Source organism: Epinephelus fuscoguttatus, linkage group LG3 (genome assembly GCF_011397635.1).
Source record: "Epinephelus fuscoguttatus linkage group LG3, E.fuscoguttatus.final_Chr_v1".
NCBI lineage: Eukaryota > Metazoa > Chordata > Actinopteri > Perciformes > Serranidae > Epinephelus > Epinephelus fuscoguttatus.
This window is the reverse complement of record NC_064754.1, coordinates 8,777,697-8,795,841: the sequence shown is the minus strand read 5'-3', so window position 1 is coordinate 8,795,841 and position 18,145 is coordinate 8,777,697.

Sequence of the window (18,145 nt, the reverse complement as noted above, 5' to 3'; positions counted from 1 at the left end):
AAAATAAAGCTGCAGAGGCAAGAGAGAGCAACTCAGAATGGGTAGGAAGGGTACAATTATTCAGTCATACAGACAATAGTGACTGCACCAGCAATGCTGAGAGTCAAACAACACATTTCTCTCACGCATCAGTAGATTGCAGTGTTAGAAAAGAGAAAAGTTATGTGCTTCACACGGAGGAATAAGATGCCAGCAGCTGCTTTTGAATGAGACGTAAACAGAGGAGGAGACTAACAAAGATGCCTCCAAAAAGTATCTGACAAGGGTTTATTTTCATAAGGAAAAAGATAAATGATGGCGTGTCAGGGACCTGTCAGACTGCATTAGGCAGGTTTTCCCCGAGACACTGGAGAGAGTTGTGCTGAGAAGATGTCGCCTCACAATTTAAATGCTATTTTCCTCTAAAGCAAATTGACACATTTTGGGGGGAAAGTTTCTCAAACTCCTAGTTTTCCTTTCTGTCTTTGTAGAGTTCCTCATTGAAACCAACAAGCACAATTACGCTCAGCTAGTTTCTGCTCGGTGGTTTCAGTGAGACGTGCTCCAGTTCTCGCAGTACATTTTAAATGCATCAACACAGCAGTGAAAAAATAGTCTTGGCACACCCTTCTGCAGGGCTGCGTGGGAGAAGACATGGTAAGCATAAATATCAAAATAACCTCTGGCACATTAAACATTTCTGAGGCAATTCATGATGTGTAAAATCAGCAAATTAAAGATTAGATCACAGAGAAATGGAGAAATAATGAGAGGTAATATATACTAAGTAAGTGACTCATCAGTTTGGTGCCAAAGGAGTTGATGGACCATTTGCACCCACGTACAATTACAATTAGTCAACAACATGTGAGACTCACAGATGGATTTAAACAAAATATGAGCCTGTGAAATCGCCTTTATTCCTTTTTGAGTCGTTAAACTTAATACCCAGCTATTAGATAACAAAAGGACAAGTCTGTGATTATCACTTACCTATTTGCAGCATTTATAGGCTACATACAAAAATGTGTAAACTCATTGGACACCGCTTGACTCACAGGATGAAGACTGTGACTATAAAACTGCTATTCTCTCCCTTGCTTCTGTTGTCTGTGTGTTACCGTTTCCAAACCCCTTTGCTACAGGAAACAACGACAACCTCTGAGCTAACAACTTGCACACTGACAAAGATTTGGATCATGAAATAAGGCATGCCTGATGTGTGGTGTCGGTGAACTGTTGTAAAGATCTACAACGAATAAAACGACTTATGAACACCTCAGGAAAGCCCACACTCCATCTCACAGGACTCTAATGCCTGCTGTTGATCTGTTTTGTGACATGGCCAGTCGGGAGTTCATTTGCCACATCTTTAAACTCTGGCAGCAACTTGTGCCAGTGACACTGACCTCACCAATGTACCAACCGGCTCCACTTCACACAAGCTTCTGCGATATTATAATAGTACTTCAGTCAGGAGAGACTCTTTCTGAGAGAAAAGAATATTATTTACATGAGGATGTGAAGAGGAGTGGGCTGTGATGAGCTCATTCTGGGCTCTGGATAAGGTGACTGGAGGTGAATGGGATGGAGGAGAAATCTGCCAAAAATGACAGCTGACAGGAGCAGAGAGGAGAACAGATTAAAAGTTTGGCAGCAGCAACATGAATGGCTGAAGAAGATTGTTGCAAAGTTGGATTGGCTAACCAGGAGCAGGAACATCCATTGGTGGGAGTGGGATAGAGAGAGGGCTGTAAATGGATATAGCATAAATCAAGTCAAGTCAAGTCAAGTCAAAATTTATTTATATAGCACATTTAAAAACAACCTCGGTTGGCCAAAGTGCTGTACAGTCCATCCAAAGAATGAATGAATAGCAAAAACCACAAAAATTATCAATAAGATTTAGACAATAAAACATCAACACTAGAGTACAGGTAAAATACAAATAAAAGCTGTAAAAGACATGTCTGACTCAACTAGAGGTGAAAGCAAGCGAAAAGAGGTAGGTTTTTAAAAGAGATTTAAAGTGTTCCAAAGTTTGGGTTGCCCATATATGGAATGGTAAAGTATTCCATAAATTTGGCGCCACAACGGAAAAGGCTCTGTCACCTTTGCTTTTAAGTTTAGTTCTGGGACAGGCCAGCAGCAGCTGGTTGCTTGATCTCAGTGCTCTGGCTGTCGTGTGAAGCTGAATAAGCTCAGATAGATAGGATGGAGCTAAGCAATTCAGGCTTTTAAAAACAAATAAGATTTTAAACTGAACTCTAAACTGGACAGGGAGCCAGTGCAAAGAGGCCAGTATCGGGGTGATATGATCACATCTTTTCTTTCCTGTCAGCAGTATGGCTGCTGCATTCTGGACAGCCTGCAGGCATTTCAGTGACTGCTGGTCCAATCCAGCATAAAGAGAATTACAATAATCCAGACGACAGGTAATGAAAGCGTGAATTACCCTCTCAAAATCAAGTGGAGGGAGGTAGGGCTTTGCCTTACAAAGTAGCCTTAATTGAAAGAAGCTTGATTTGACTACTGAACTAATCTGTTTTTTAAATTTAAAGGCACAGTCAAAAATTACTCCTAGGTTCCTTGCAGCAGGGTGACAGTAGGAAGCTAATGGGCCAGTGGCACTGTCATAGCCATCTAAAAGGTCAGAATGGCCAAATAAAATAATTTCAGTTTTGGATTTGTTTAGGTTCAAGAAATTTGAAGCCATCCATGTGTGAACATCATTGAGACAGTTCAGCAGAGCTTGAATGGAGGCAGAGCTGTTTGTTTGAAGAGGAAGGTAGATCTGTAAAGCAAAGCAATGAAATGTTATATTGTACTTTCTAAATATAGCGCCCAGGGGCAGCATATAAATGGAGAAGAGAATGGGGCCCAAGATGGAGCCTTGAGGCACCCCGCAATTGAGTGAGGATGCAGCAGATCTATACTGGCCCATGTGAACAGAGAAACTCCTTTCTGATAAATAGGATTCAAACCATTTGAGCGCTGTACCTTTGAATCCTACACACAGGTCAAGACGTGATAAAAGACTCTTATGATCTACTGTGTCGAAAGCTGCAGTCAAGTCTAAGAGCACCAGAACAGCAGTGTTACCAGAATCAACAATTAAAAGCAGATCATTAAAGACTCTTAAAAGGGCTGTTTCTGTGCTATGGCGTGCTTTAAAGCCTGACTGGAACTTTTCAGAAATGTCATTTAAGTCTAGATGCGACTGCAGTTGTTCATACACTACCTTTTCTAAGACTTTGGACAAAAAAGGAAGCTTAGAAATAGGTCTGTAGTTCGACAAAACTGAAGGGTCAAGATTATTCTTCTTGATGAGGGGCTGCACCACAGCATGTTTGAAAGCAGCGGGGACACAGCCAGACATCGAGGAAGAATTTATAAGGTCGACAATACAAGGCCCCAGCGTGATAAAAACATCCTTGAAGAAAAGGGGTGGAATGCTGTGTAGGGGGCAGTAGGAGGGCCGTAGCTGCTGAACTATTTTAGTTAAAGAAGGAAGAGACACTTGCTCAAAAGCCTCAAAAATAACTGGGGCTACGGGGGAAGCAACAGGGTCAGAGGCCAGAGGAGAGGGAATGGACCTGATGGCAGAAATCTTGTCATTGAAAAATTTAACAAATTTTTCACATAGTGCAGGAGAAGATACAATGGAGGTAGAATTACAGGTATTTAAAAGCAAATTAAGAGTATTAAAAAGAAACTGAGGTTTATATTATGGCTGTTATTTGACACAAGGTTTGAGAAGAAATTAGTTTTTGCAGCTTTAACAGCTCTCTGATATAAATAAAGTCTTCCTGATTGAACCTACATGGAGCTTCATTCTGCAAGAGTTACATACAGCCAGAAAATCATCTGGGACCTTAATGGGTCCAGACCATCCAGTGAATTCATCTAGAGATAACGTCAAGTCATGCTTCACCTCTAGGGCACCAATTATCAAATTACGTTTGTCTTTTTTAATTACAGAAAGCTGAATCGCACAGTGACCGTTTAGCCATCTCGCTACTCCCCAGCAGTCCATTCAGTCTTAAATCAAAAACTCAGGCAGTGTCCTTCTCCTTGGTCTGAGCTGCAGTCATCAGAGGGCCGGCACACTACTGCATGAAAAAGGGAGAGATGTAATCAGAACAAACCAGCAGCAGCTGTGTCAATCAACTCACTTCAGGACTAAAATAAACACAGTCATGACATTTAATAGCTATAAAGTCATGTAACACTGTCGTTAAGCCTCATAGACTAACTGTTGAGTCAAAACTGCTGATATGCAGCAAATCAAGAGAAAATTACGGTTTTAAAGCACGTGCAGCAGGCACGGCGCCAGAATTTTTTCTCTCCCGGGGCTAAGGGGGAGCTTGACCGATACGTGGGGGTGCTAAGAAAATAATTGATTTTCATGACTTCAGTTACTTTATAAGGAGGTTCTTGTTTTTTCAATAAAAGCAGCTATGATACACAACACAAGCATGTTCGATATAAAAGTGGTTTTAACTGAATTTGGCCAAAGAATGTCAAACAAAATAGTTAAGCCTAATACAAGTGACCACAAGGCAATGGCAAAAATGTTTCACGTGCAAAGGTGACAGATTCAGCACCGGACAGCGCCCATGCGCCTGCCAATAACCAGACAATACATCCAAAATGCGACAGTAAATGCATTTATTCCATATGCATTATTAATATGAATATTCCAGCCATTTGTAATCCTCATACCATCTACGATTTTTTCTTGATCACAAAACGATCCATTGCAATGGACTGTAGGCTAGCTAGCCTTAGCCTAAAGTGCGAGTATAAACATAGGACTCCCCCCGCCCCTCCCCTCCTTTCCCCTCTCACACACACACACACACAAGTTATGGTACACCAATCAATGGGGTACAGGCGCAGCACAAACATGCAAGTGAGGATTGCATTGGAACAGAATGGCTACTTGTGAACTTTTTAATGTTTTTTAACTTAAAAATGTATATTATAAAATATAATGCTTGAGGGGCTTAACTGGGGCTACACAGATTTTTGACGGGGCTATAGCACCCCCTAGCCCCAGTGTAGCACCATCCTTGACGTGCAGAGATGGTATATTAAGAGCTTATTCTTAATAGAATAGTTCACAGCTCAGTTCTTAATATTGGCACTGCAGATTTGAGAAAAAAAGATGTGGCACCTGCAGATAAATATCTATTATGTGATGTAATGAAGTGTCCCTGTTGCACGTTGACAGTGCAGAGGACATTTCGACCTGACAGTGGAGGGAGGGAGGCCGCTATTGTTGACAAAAGCCGGATCTCGCAACTTTCACCTCAGTATTTGTGTACCCAAACACCATGACCCTAAATCCGGTCACACTGCACCCTGGCTTCACAGATTCGGTGACTATGTCAACCCGCTCTCTCACCAGTTCTTCTCTTTTCACACTCTTGTTGCCAACACTTTTAGTTTGCCACCAAACTTTCTGTGCAGAAATAGTCAGTGACATGATCTTTGCTTGTTCGTCAGATGAAGGTTAAGCCCCACATTAAGATATCCACATTAAAAAAAGGTATTTTACATGAATATATTCTGTCTATTAGTTATACTGTATCTGTGAATCTGACTGGTGCCTGTGGATGTTTGAAACATAACGAGCAGCATCTCCCTCTGTTGAGTTTTTTGGTCTGAGTCCTGAAACTACTTGAAAAGTAAGTTTGACCAGTCTCAGAGCTTTAACAGTAGATCATAATCCTCTAGTTAATGAGGGGACAGTTCACCACAAATCAAGTATAGATATCTATTCCTCTTACCTGTAGTGTTATTTATCAGTCTAGATTATTTTGGTGTGAGTTGTCAAGTGTTGGAGATATTGGGCATAGAGCAACTGCCTTCTCTCCAATACAGTGGAACTAGATGTCACTCAGCTTGTGGTGCTCAAAGTGCCAAAAATACATTTGAAAAACTCAACAGTTTCCATCCAGAAATCATGATCTGTTTATTCAAGAAAATCCACAGAACTTGTCGTGATTATGTTGTAGGTAGCTAGCACCCCTGAGCTAGCTTAGTGACTGTTATTTACGAGGTTGAGGGGATGGTACAAAAAAGGGGAGGCATGTCAAATATTTTTTAAGCACCGAGGAGGGACTTCTGTTTTTTATTTCAGCTAGTGGCAAATACAAATTTAAACGGTTGTATTTTTTCATTTTACGGAAGACTTTTTGCCATGTTATCTTTAAAAATCACCCAAATCATACCATTTGTCATACCCAGAAACTGTAAAAACATAAGTTATCATGGGATCGATCCTTCTGCCTTTTTGGGTTTTAAGCAGGAGGTGTTACAAAAGTTAGGGAAAGTTACCACAGGGATAACTGGCTTATGGCGGCCAAGCGGTCATCGCGATGTCACTTTTTGATCCTTTGATGTCGGCTCTTCCAATCTTTGTGAAGCAGAATTCACCAAGTGCTGGATTGTTCACAAGGGAATGTGTGCAGGGTTTAGACTGTCTTGAGACAAGTTAGCCTCACCTTGGATACATCATGTGCGACAAACGCTTCTGTCAGAAGACAAAACAAAAGAATACTGATATTTAATCAAAATCACAGATGTTTACATCTCATTGGCTAAAAATAAACTGTTTGCACGAACTAACCAACATGCATGAAAAACCAAATAACTAATTTGTGGTGGAGGGAGAGTCATGTGTCTCAGGGAGGCTCAAGGAAAAATATTTGTGGCTTCGGTGATGGTAAAAACAAACAAACAAACAAAAAAAACAAAGTCACAACCAAGCCACCCCCCTCCTTTGATAAGTAAAGAACAGTCCCTAATGTTACAGCTCGGCCAAAAAGGACACCATTAACACTGTTAGCACTGTTAGCATTAGCACTGTCAAAGCACAAGCTTGTGCAGTGATATTGTAGGCAGGTATAGTTCTTTAAAATGAAAATAGTTCCTACATGAAACTGCTCACAACAAGGAGTAACCAGGTCATGATTTCTGGAAAGAGACATTGCAGTTGAGTTTTTTGAATGTATTTATTTATTTATTTTTGCCGCTACGAGCACCACAAACCGAGTGCCATCTAGTTCCATTATATTGGAGAGAAGGCAGACATCTCCACGGCCGATATCTCCAACACTTGGCAAGTCACACCAAAACAATCTAGATTGATCAATTGCACTACAGGTAAGAGGAGGAATATGTATTTTAGAATTTGGAGTGAACTGTCCCTTTAAGGTCCTCGATGTAGCCATGTCATCAGAAACTCTCCCCTCTGCTGAGCCCCAAGGATCAAAGCTGTTCATCCCTTGTTCTTTTCTGTTCTGATAAGTTGCTCATCAGAAGAGTTTATCTTTTTAGTATCTTTATTTCAGTGCATCCTGTTTTAGTGTATCTCTGTCTGAAAAACAACTCAAAGAATTTACCAGAGCAGCAACTCAATGATTTGTCACCACAAGTTATTATTCTTTGAGAGCTTTATCTGACTGTCTTTGAAAGTTAGAGAAAGCTTTTCCAGCTTTGCAATGTCAAGAGTAAACAGCTAAAATGGCATGGCCTTTAAACACAATGTCTTCAACACTGACAAATGCGATTTCCGTCCTTGTGATGCTGCCAGAGTCCTCAGCAGATGTTCTGGCAAGGAAGTCCCTGTCAACAACACAAATCCATTCATGCCATTTTTGATATTGTGAAACAGTCAAGGTTTTAGAGCAACAGGTGTTTCTCTATCTATGAACATCTATGATCAAAATGGATTTGACAGGACTACATCTGGATTTGTGCCAGTATAATACGCTGATAACTTTCGCCTGGATTCACCTGGTTGGCCTATTTTATGTGGAGGAGCCTGCACATTCTGCAATTATTCTAACAACCCTCAGATTAATCCGATGGGTCTTGTGTCAGTAAACATGGCTCCACCCTGCGATGCATCTCATTCATTATTCACATCAGACGCTCTTTATATATCTCCTCCCTCTCCCTGTGTCTCCTCCACGTTGTTAAATATTCATACAAAGAGCCACAGAGTCACACTAAAGGCTCCGCTAGCTTGCTCTGTCTCAACACTGAATTTCTCTCCCCAGGGCACAAAAGAATGCTCATTATCCAAGCAAGAGGCTCGCAGGAACTTTTAGTGAAGTTGGGGACACAGTACCACAAGAGGAAGATTTTAAATGTCACGCTCGCGTGTCCTTATTCACACATGGGTGAGCTGCTACTGTTTTCTCCCGCTGGTGTTAAGAGGTTATTGCCGTGGTGTTGCATCTACTCAGAGGTTATGTATGAATCAAACACAGGGCACATTTTTACTGGATATTCTGTTAAGCAGTGTTGCATTTGCTCCTTTGTTAACTTGTAAACTAGAAAGTGACAGGAACAAACACTGTACTTGTTAGCAAGCTTTAAACACAACGTTGAAGTAGTATTATTTCATAAGTGCTTGGGGAGGATGTGTCAGGAAACAGCTGCTGTCATACCCAGCAGACTCGGGTCAACATTAACATTAATTTGGGGTAATGTTTCAGTCTGATCAACTCAACTACCTTGTTCTTCAGCTGCTAAATGCTCCACCATGTGCACCAGCTTGTCGCTAACTTTGTCTGTCTGCCGGTGGGTGCTGAGCTGGTAGCGTACAGCGGATCATTAGAGCTTTTTTGCTGCCTGCTGCGGCTTGAAATAGAGTTAATAAGATTGGAGAGAGTGAGCCAATGCACAGGGTTCCCATGTTCATGGAAAATCTGGAAAACTGATGGAATTTCACAATCTAATATTCTAAGCTCCCGCTCCCAGGATCCCTTCTGTGCAAAGTTTGCATGTACTCCCTACTTCAGCATTCTCTGGCTTCCTCTCACAGTCCAAAGACATGCAGTTTAGGTTGGTGACTGGTGACTCTAAATTGCTCATAGGTGTGAATGTGAGCAGAATGGTTGTCTGACTCTATGTGTCAGCCCTGTGATAGCCGCGCCACCTGTCCAGGGTGTTCCCCGCCTCTCAGGAAAGCTGCTCAGCCTTGCTTCCGATTTTTCGCAGTGGTCACTCGTGGTATTACAGCAAAAAATCCCTCACAGCCCAGAAAAGCAATTCTCTGTAGGCCACCAATATAAAAAAAAACATGTCTGTAAAACTGCTGAACCGCAAACAAGGTCAATTATGACTCTTGCTGTTATGACTTTTTGGTCCATGTAGGTTTTTTTTTTTTGCCTTTAATGACAACACAGACGGTAGCTTGAAAGGGGGAGAGATGGGGAACAACATGCAGCAAAGGGCCACGAGCCAGAGGCGAGCCATGACCGTGGCAAGGACACTGCCTTTATACATGGGTGCCTGTAGCCTGAGTGTCAGACTGAAGCTCCCAGAACCTTCAGTCTGACATGGCTTCCACTGAAGGCGATTTACAAGGGGGAGGGAATTTGATTTTTTCCCTAACCAATCAGTAGAGATCAACGACTCACCCAGAATCTGACGTCATTAGTATCCATGCCTCAGGGGTGCCGAAAACAAGCGAGAATTGCCCGTTTAAAATGTCTCTTGACATCAGTGTGGCGCTGATTGGCTAATCGCTAGACCCCCGGCGTTCATTGGTCCGTCCATTGTTTGGACGAGATAAATTGCAAATTCATTGAAGTATGCCAGACCAGAGATGCAAGCCTACTCAGTTGAGTGGGCGGGGTCTATGGTCTGGAACCACGCTAGGGTGCCTGCTCTACCCACTGAGCTACTGGGCGCCCTGAGGGTTTTATTATTTCCTCAAGCCGAGAAAAGCCATTTAAAACAGCGTGACATCATCACAACGTAAAGTCTGTCAGCCAAGTGGTAACACAGTGCTATTTCTCCTGATGGACCCATCAGGAGAAATAGCACTGTGCATGTTCAGCCACATACTGTGGAAGCAAACCAGGAAGCTGTAAACTTTCTTTGGAGTATTTGCCAGGTGAGCAACTTCATTGGACTGAATTAGCGCCATCTTGATGTCCAGTATCTACAGTAGGTTTGACTCTAACTTCTTAAAGTTAAACATAGGGAAGACTAAGGAGTTAGTGATTGATTGTAGAAAGAAAAGAGAGGAGGTCCTTCCAGTGACAATTAATGGTCAGGAGATCGAAATTGTCGGGTCTTATAAGTACCTTGGTACTTATTGGTGGAAAGACAACACTGATGTCCTAATCAAGAAAGCTCAGTCTAGACTTTTCTTTTTGCGAAAACTTAGATCCTTTGACCTCAGCACAAAACTCTTAAATGTCTTTTATCACGGTATCTTGGCTACTGTTCTCTTTTATGCTGTACTTTGCTGGGGGGCCAGCATATCTGTGGATGACAAAAATAGGATCAACAAGTTGGTCAAGAGAGCTGGCTCAGTTATCGATCTTACCCCAGACTCACTCGAGGTCACTGTGGAGAAGAGAATGAGGTCAAAAGTCAAAATGGTTCTGCTCTTTGAAGGCCACCCACTGGGCTCGGATCAGGAACCCTCTTGCTGCGAGGCGACAATGCTAACCACTGCAGCACCGTGCCACCCTTTTCATGGTCATTTGATCTAATGTCAAAATGAAATTATTGTTTACTGTAGCTTTAAGTTCTTCTTTTCTTCTTATTCTAAAACCCAAAGTTGCTGCAGCTGGTAGGGATTTAGCTCCCACTGAGAAAGCAGAAGTCATGTCCTCTGTTGTTATTTTTTTGTGAAGTTTTGGACCCGAAGTGAAGTTTACATTTTATAGTTCAAAGTTGGTTTAGAGTTAGTATGCACAATAAAGTTCCAAGAGCAGAACCCATATTTTTTAGACCCAGTGCCATTAAAATAGACTTTTTTCAGGACCCCACAAAAAACTCCATTGCATAACGAATAATTAAATAATTTAACAATACTCCTCACCGAAATTTAATCACTGGCAGAGAGGAGAAAGCTCTCAGAATACTGCCTTTTTACCTCCATGTAGGGAAAGTCTGGGACACACAACTGTTTTTAGATGAACAGAAATATAAAAAATATAACAGTGGAAGCAAGCTGCCGGGACTGCAACAGTGTGTTACAGCCACAGGAAATAGAAAAGTAGACTTTTATTAATGTGAAAATACCTTTTGATGGTAATGTTGAAGTTCAAAGATAGTTTTGTGCCGTCACACTGTGTCCTCATTCCAAGCATCTCTGTGTTGGAAAAGCTCAGTGCTGTATCTTAGCAACCTCTGTACCACCTGCAATGACGGGTGGAAGGTTGGAGCCTCCCTGTGTGTACATGTGTGTGTGTGTGTGTGTGTGTGTGTGTGATTGAGAAAGACATAGAAGGCATAGACGGATCTGTTGGGGGTTGAGAATGCAGTGACTGACAACTCATACAATTCAAAAGTTGGTACTGAAAAAAGAGACTTGGCGATAGAGAGAAAATGGGTTTTTTTGAGAGTTTAGAGATTGAAATTTCACAGATTGCAACAGTCACTCAAAGATGCAGAGGAGGAGTGGAGCGAGGAGGCAGCAGTTAGAGACGGAGAGTGACAGAGGACGGCAAAAGAGAGTGGGGATAAATTTTTCATCTGAACATCGCTCATGGGCTTTTTTTTATTGAGAAATGAGAAACAATCCAATATTAATATGAGTGTGCTTGCTTGTGTGTCCTTTTGCAAGCGTGTGCACGAGGCAGCTCCCGCTTTGACCATCAGTGGCTGTGTGTTTCATTAGCTCACATCCAGACTGAGATAAAAGGGGGTTATAAGTTTTGGGGAAATGGAGGAGGGTGGTGAAATGATGCGAGAGTAAAGAGGCAGAGGGGGATGAAAGATGAGTGGTGTGAAGATAAAGCTTGAAACAGCTTGTTTATAATAAATCAGTGAGGGATAGAGACAGAGAGTGTGCATAGGCAAAGAGAGAGATACTTAGCAAGAAAGAGACAAAAGGCCCAGAGGGCTGGTAGGTGAGTTGAAGTAAGAAAAATAAATCAAAACATTGGAGGGAAAGATGTGAAGATGACAGTTGTGGTGCTGTTTGCAACCTGTCTTCTGATTGATTTCTCTCGTCACATCGCCGAAGGCTGAAGATATCCTTGAGAACTTTTTGCTTCACTCATAAAATTTGTCAACTAAAGTAAGAAAGTAAAAAAAAAGCCTCTTTTTGAAAAATGACTCAGAGGGGCCGCAAAATATGTACACTTTAATTCTAAATTGTGCTGACAACCTTGAAAACCATAAAATATAAAAGACCTCTACGAGCCACGATGCTGAGCAAGGATGCAACAACAATTAAATAAGCACGAGGGCCAACGAGTTCAAGCACACACTAATTTCAATTTAAAGTCACAGCTCCTCGATCAGCACAATGCAAACGCAGCAAAATGACTTACAGTGACAAAGCTCTCTGCACCAAGAAAAGCTCAGGGTGGACTTTTTGTTTCCTTCATTTAAGGCATCCTTGGACTTTGTGAGAGGCACTTCAAATGGGAGTTACCATCACTTTTATGATTTTAACTACAGATTCCTTGTTCATCGTCAATGGTGGCTGTGGCCCTGAAGGCAAACAGACAAAGGCAACAGACTGAAGCAAAACCATGAATCTGGATGATTCCATTCAGGGCACGGGGGGTTACTGAGTGGTTTGATGAATGTGAAAATAGCGTGAATCATACAATAAGACCTCCAAACAAAATACACATCCTCAAGATCAGGGTTTTTCAGGCCAAGGACCCCTTAGCTCAAAGAGAGATAGAGTAGGAGCTCCTGACTACATATATTGTATGAAATTTAATTGCATTTGAGATAATTCTGATTATTTTTGTGTCTTATTTTTTTTTCTTGTCTGTAGCTGCTTAAGTCAGCAGCATGGCGAGGGGCATTAGCTTCACTCTGTGCTCTTTCACTGGTGGTTTCTTAGGTGGATGATGTGTCAAAGTGTCTTGCTCGAAAAGACAAAGACAAGAATGTTTGTACACTTGGAATATTAATACAACTAATTGGACAATGTATTTTAATAGTACAAAAATGTTAGCTAACTAGTTCAACCTAAGTTAAAGACAGATGCGACACAAAAGTTTTCTGAGTTAACCTACAATTAATGTTGTGTGTGTGTGTGTTTTAAGAATAGCCAAATTTATCTTTGCCTATAATATGTTGGATGAAGTGTTGGGCAGTGGCGGCACTACAAGTAACGACTTTACAAACTTAAAGGGGCAAAAAGTGAAATTGTTTCACCGCTAGGTTTGCTGTTGTGCACTGCCTGTAGATCAAAACAAAGTGTGTCATGAGCCACTCCTTCCTCTACCTCTGCTCTCCACACCCCCTCCCACTCGCCTCGTCTAAACTTAGTTTAGCAGTTAGCGATGTCTTTCACTCACTCTCAGTCTCTGCTGTGTTTAGCTATTCCTCTGCCTACTTCAATGATGATGGTACTTAATAAATGCAACATATTTGCTGAGATGGAGGCGAGGCTCAGTGACTAGAAGAGCTGGTAGAAGCGCTCCATAGCTGTTAAGTTACTCCAGTAGCCGCTGGCAGCCGACTCGGCTAGAGCCATTGCCGGAACCCGGCTAGTGCTAACACCGGGAGCTAACGCTAACGTTCCGACTCTTCTCTGTGAGAGAGAAGTGTGTTTTAGCCAGGCTGCCCGCCAGGCTGCCCGCGAGCCTGCTAGGCTGCCCGCCAGGCTACATTTTACAATGCTAATTGCAAATGTTAGCTGGGCTGCTGGGCTACTCACCTAACACAACCGTAACACCTGACCCATTGCTGGGACAGAGCCGCTAATAACTCAAGCTCTGGACATTAACCCATGCTACGATTGTAACATTAAATTTAATTGAATCGACATAGCGACGTGCCTAACGTTACTGTAACACTAATTAAAACAGACATTTGACTTTATGTTGTACCTGTCCAGGAGAAGAAGAGCTAGCTCCGAGTCAAACTGTAGCCTGTTTAGCTCTTGCAGTGCTCTCAACTTGGAAGTGCAAGGCCAATGTTAATCCAGGTTCTGTCCCTTTCTTTATCCGACAACTTCTTCGCCAACGACCATTGTTTCTTTAGCGGTAATGTCGGATCGTGGTCGCCTTCGGGTGAACATTTCGTCCTGGTCTCCACCATTTCACTTTGAAAATACACGCTGCCATTGTTCACTGGCTGTAGCCTTTTATAGGGAGGGAGGGCCAAGGGCTCCGAGAAGAGGAGGAGGCAGTGATTCACATGAACGTACATGAACATGCAGCTGGACTGGTTTGTAAACAAGGGGCTGGAGATCAACACAGAGAGAGGGTGTGTGAGGTCATGCTATACTCCAGATGAAATTACACCTCTAGTTCTTCACATAGCAATTTTTTAATTCCTTCAATCTAGAAATGATGAATTTCTGTTTATTGCCCCTTTAAGTAGGCCTACATTTCTTAGTATCGTCAAAAAGATCTAAAATTAGAAACACTTATATCCATTGATGAATTTAAGGGCATCATAAAGAATGTGGTGACAGAGACATGTGCTTGTTTTTCTTGAGAGGCCACTATGTCTGAATAGTTGTTGTTTTATTGTGGATTGTATTGCATGTTGTATTTGTTTTGATTGGCTGCTACCTCGGTCTCTCTTGTAAAAGTCTTCCTGGTTAAATAAAGACTAAATAAAAAATAAATGGTTTTAATGTCACTACTTTCTGAGACAAATAGCTTTTCAGTAATGAAGCTGATTGATTCTGTAGTGCGGTAGCGTCCACAAAATGTTCAAGCTATTTTTCCCAGGAAAGGCTCTGAATTACAGCGGAGTTTTTTTGGTGGAGGTCTGGATAAATGTAAGGATAATCAAACTGAGGATGAGTATTGTGACTGACGCCAGCACCACAAGTTTACGCTCATGTGCTTGTGTCCACTTCCTGTTTTATTTTGAAATGTGTTCTCATTGGGTTTATTGAGTTTCCCCACCTTTGTTAATTACCTCATGTGTTTCAGCTGTGTCTTGTTCCACTCACCTGTGTGTCATTAGTAATCAGATCTTGTGTATTTAAAGCCCAGTGTTTTCCTCATTTAATTTCCAGATTGTCACTGTTGCCTGAGTGTGCTCATGCTCTCCAGCCTTTTCCTCGTGTTTGGCTCCTTGGTTTTTGCCTCTGCTTGGATTTATGGACTTTGTTTTTTGTGTGATCTCCCTGAACGGACTTTTCTGCCTCCGCTGACTGCTTTCATGTGTTTGAACTCTGACCTCCTAAATAAAGATCTGGATTTTAAAAAATGTTCTTGGTGTTTTGTGTTTTCCTCTGCAACTGAGTTCCAGTTTTGTACTAGATCGTTACACAGCCTAAAATGTACTTTGTGTTATAGTGTGGATTAGCAGCTGTTAGCATGCTAACACTGCGTGTTAACTTGAGCATCCAAACTGAGGTAAGATAAGATGAGCTATCGGAACAGGAGTGCAGTCTCGCTGAGCCGCTGGTGTTGCTGTTTGTCTTGTTTATTTCATATGCACTTTCATATCTCACTTTGAATTCGTAGAAATCCAGCGCTTGGTCAGTGACTTCTGGTGTCAGACACTGACAAAAAAAGCTGTCCTTTCACGCTGACATAATATGCAGCTGGCCACTGTTAATGTTTAATGGCGCCTGGTGGCGACAGGGGAAACACGGGAGGATAAAATGAAAGTTAAGGCTGCGGAACTCCGACTACGGTGGGCGGGAGGAGTGGTGGATGGGTCTGACAAACATCGACTTTCACCCGAGAGGTTGGTGTTTGCACCCCGTAAGACAGCAAAGCCACACCCCGTTTTTTATTTCCTAAACCCAACTAGGTGCGTGTGTTGGCTAAACATAACTATGCGCATTTGTAGTTAAAGGACAAAAACATCAATTGTGGTGTTGTACCAATGTAGAGTGTTTATTTTGAAAGAGACAGTATATTAAGGGTAAATTTCCGGTGTAATCAGAAGTGTATTTTGAAAGAAGACAGTGCATGCAACAGGCAGGACTTGACACAGTGTCCTAGAACGTCAACAACCGATGCACCCATGGTACCTTGCATGTCGCATCTCAGCATGGAAATGACCAAAACTTCGATATGTGACGAGGTCGGAGTGAGAATGTGTTTTCATATGTCACCAATATATAGATCACAAAGCATGTCGACAGTGCAGTTATTAATCCCTCTCCCTAGACATGCCCCATAAAAACATTCATCTAAAACCAGCGACGAACTTTCATCTTCTCATTGACTGACATCCTTTCAGATGTGTCCTAGTCTTTGAATTTAAATCCTCTGAATCCAGAGAGACAACAGAGACCGTTTACATCTGTGTGTGCTCTTTAGTCAAAGAATGTTGTAGACTGATACTCACTCATTAAGAGGAACTCATCCTTATAGATGTTAAACACATTACACACACAAACATAATAATCTTCCTTCTGTCTCCAGCAGCTTTCACTGCCACTGTGGTTTTCATAATGTTCAATTCCTTCGCCTCATTTGCATGTTGCTCATATTGTAATCTGAAACATCCATGTTTAATGAGTGCTGATGAATGATACATGAATATGACCACCTGCCTGAATACAGGAAAAAAAACACTGCGCTAAATCTGTTCAATGCCCTCTCTTAAACTGACAGATATTAGTCATTTTGAGGTGGGAGATCTTTTTTATGCACAGTCGATATACATCATAGAGATAGTCATGTGGGTATGACACATGCATTTTGATTAAACTCTCTCAGATCTTTCACGTGGATCGCTCTGCATGAACGCACTCATATACAGCATGTAGATACACGCACACACACCGACTTTAAAGAGCCATACTTCACAGAAACAGTGTATCCTGCGGGACTCTCCATGAGGTCTGAGGTGCTTGAATCAAAGTCAAACACACACACACACACACACACACACACACACACAGAATATGAAACATCTGTCTTGCCCACTGCTTGGTTATGAAGTCGTACTCTGATGAATCCTCTGACAGACTGCAGATAATTTACTATTTATGTTCATGCAGTATATTTACACACACATTTTCCAATAACTACTGACTAATGCTGCCTCTCTATTTTCCTTTCTTTCCCCTCGCAGTGCGGTGTTAGATCTGCAGGAAACACTGTCTCAAAGCCAGAAATGTGGGAGAGATTTATCTGACCAAACCAAAACTTTGAATCATCCTGTTTGAGGGAATTCAGTCTGCCTCTAGACTCCTGAGTTGCTGCCCACATATCCTATTTTTCTCAGTGATTCAAATAGTGCAATTAATAATAGAGTGGGGCAGGGATGACGTTTTTTGCATGCCAGTCCAAAATTTAACATCGCCCTGGTTCCCTCGATAAAAAAGCCAATGAGATTTATCCATTGGATTTTGGATAATTGCAGAAAATAAGCTCTGAGGCAAACAAAAGTTTATGTTACTCACACATTTTGCTCAGCAAGATAATCTCCACAAATGAACTCCTCTTTTATGATTTTTTTTTTTTTTTTTTTTTTTAAAGTAGGAAGTTAATGTTCGGCTATAAACAAACTACATTATGGTTGCGTGACTTTAACGTCACCACCACAAAGAGGCTGTAAAACCGTGTTTGACGTGATGTAGTCTCATTTGGCAACTTGTTAGCAACCTCCATTTTGAAGACACGTCAAAGCTTCAAAATTCATAAGTGGGGCGTTAGAACAAAATGTAAAAATCTTTTAAGCTTGTGTTAACTACAGACTTATTTCAGGCATCTAACCAAAAGTTCATTCAAAAAACCAACTGACTTTGAGATAAGGGAACCGGGAGAGCTAAATGCTGACTGAAGCCCCGTTTCCGCAGAGCAGTACAGTACGTTACACTTCAGTTCGGTTCCACTGTGAAAAGTTGTGGATGGTACACAGATCTGGTACTAAAAAGTGGAGCTGTGAACACTGCAGTCTGTTGATTGGTCAATAGAGGACGGTCACTCTGCTCAGGGCTGAGTTGTGGCTGGTTTTGAGGCTCTTGTAACCACTGTTCATATTGTGGAGGGTTTAATCAGTAAACTGTAACTATAAAATGAAAGGATGTTTTGCTGCCTCTCTCAGCAGCTGGAGTCGGAGAAAAAATAACTTAATTCACTGGGCCGACTGCCGGCAACTTTCATGGTGGAACATTTACTTGCTATGTTACTCATGAGCTGACAGTTGACGTCGTGAATCCATCAGCACACCTTAAATTTCACTGTGACAACACTGACCACTACTGAAGTTTTTATATGACATACGCTTTTAG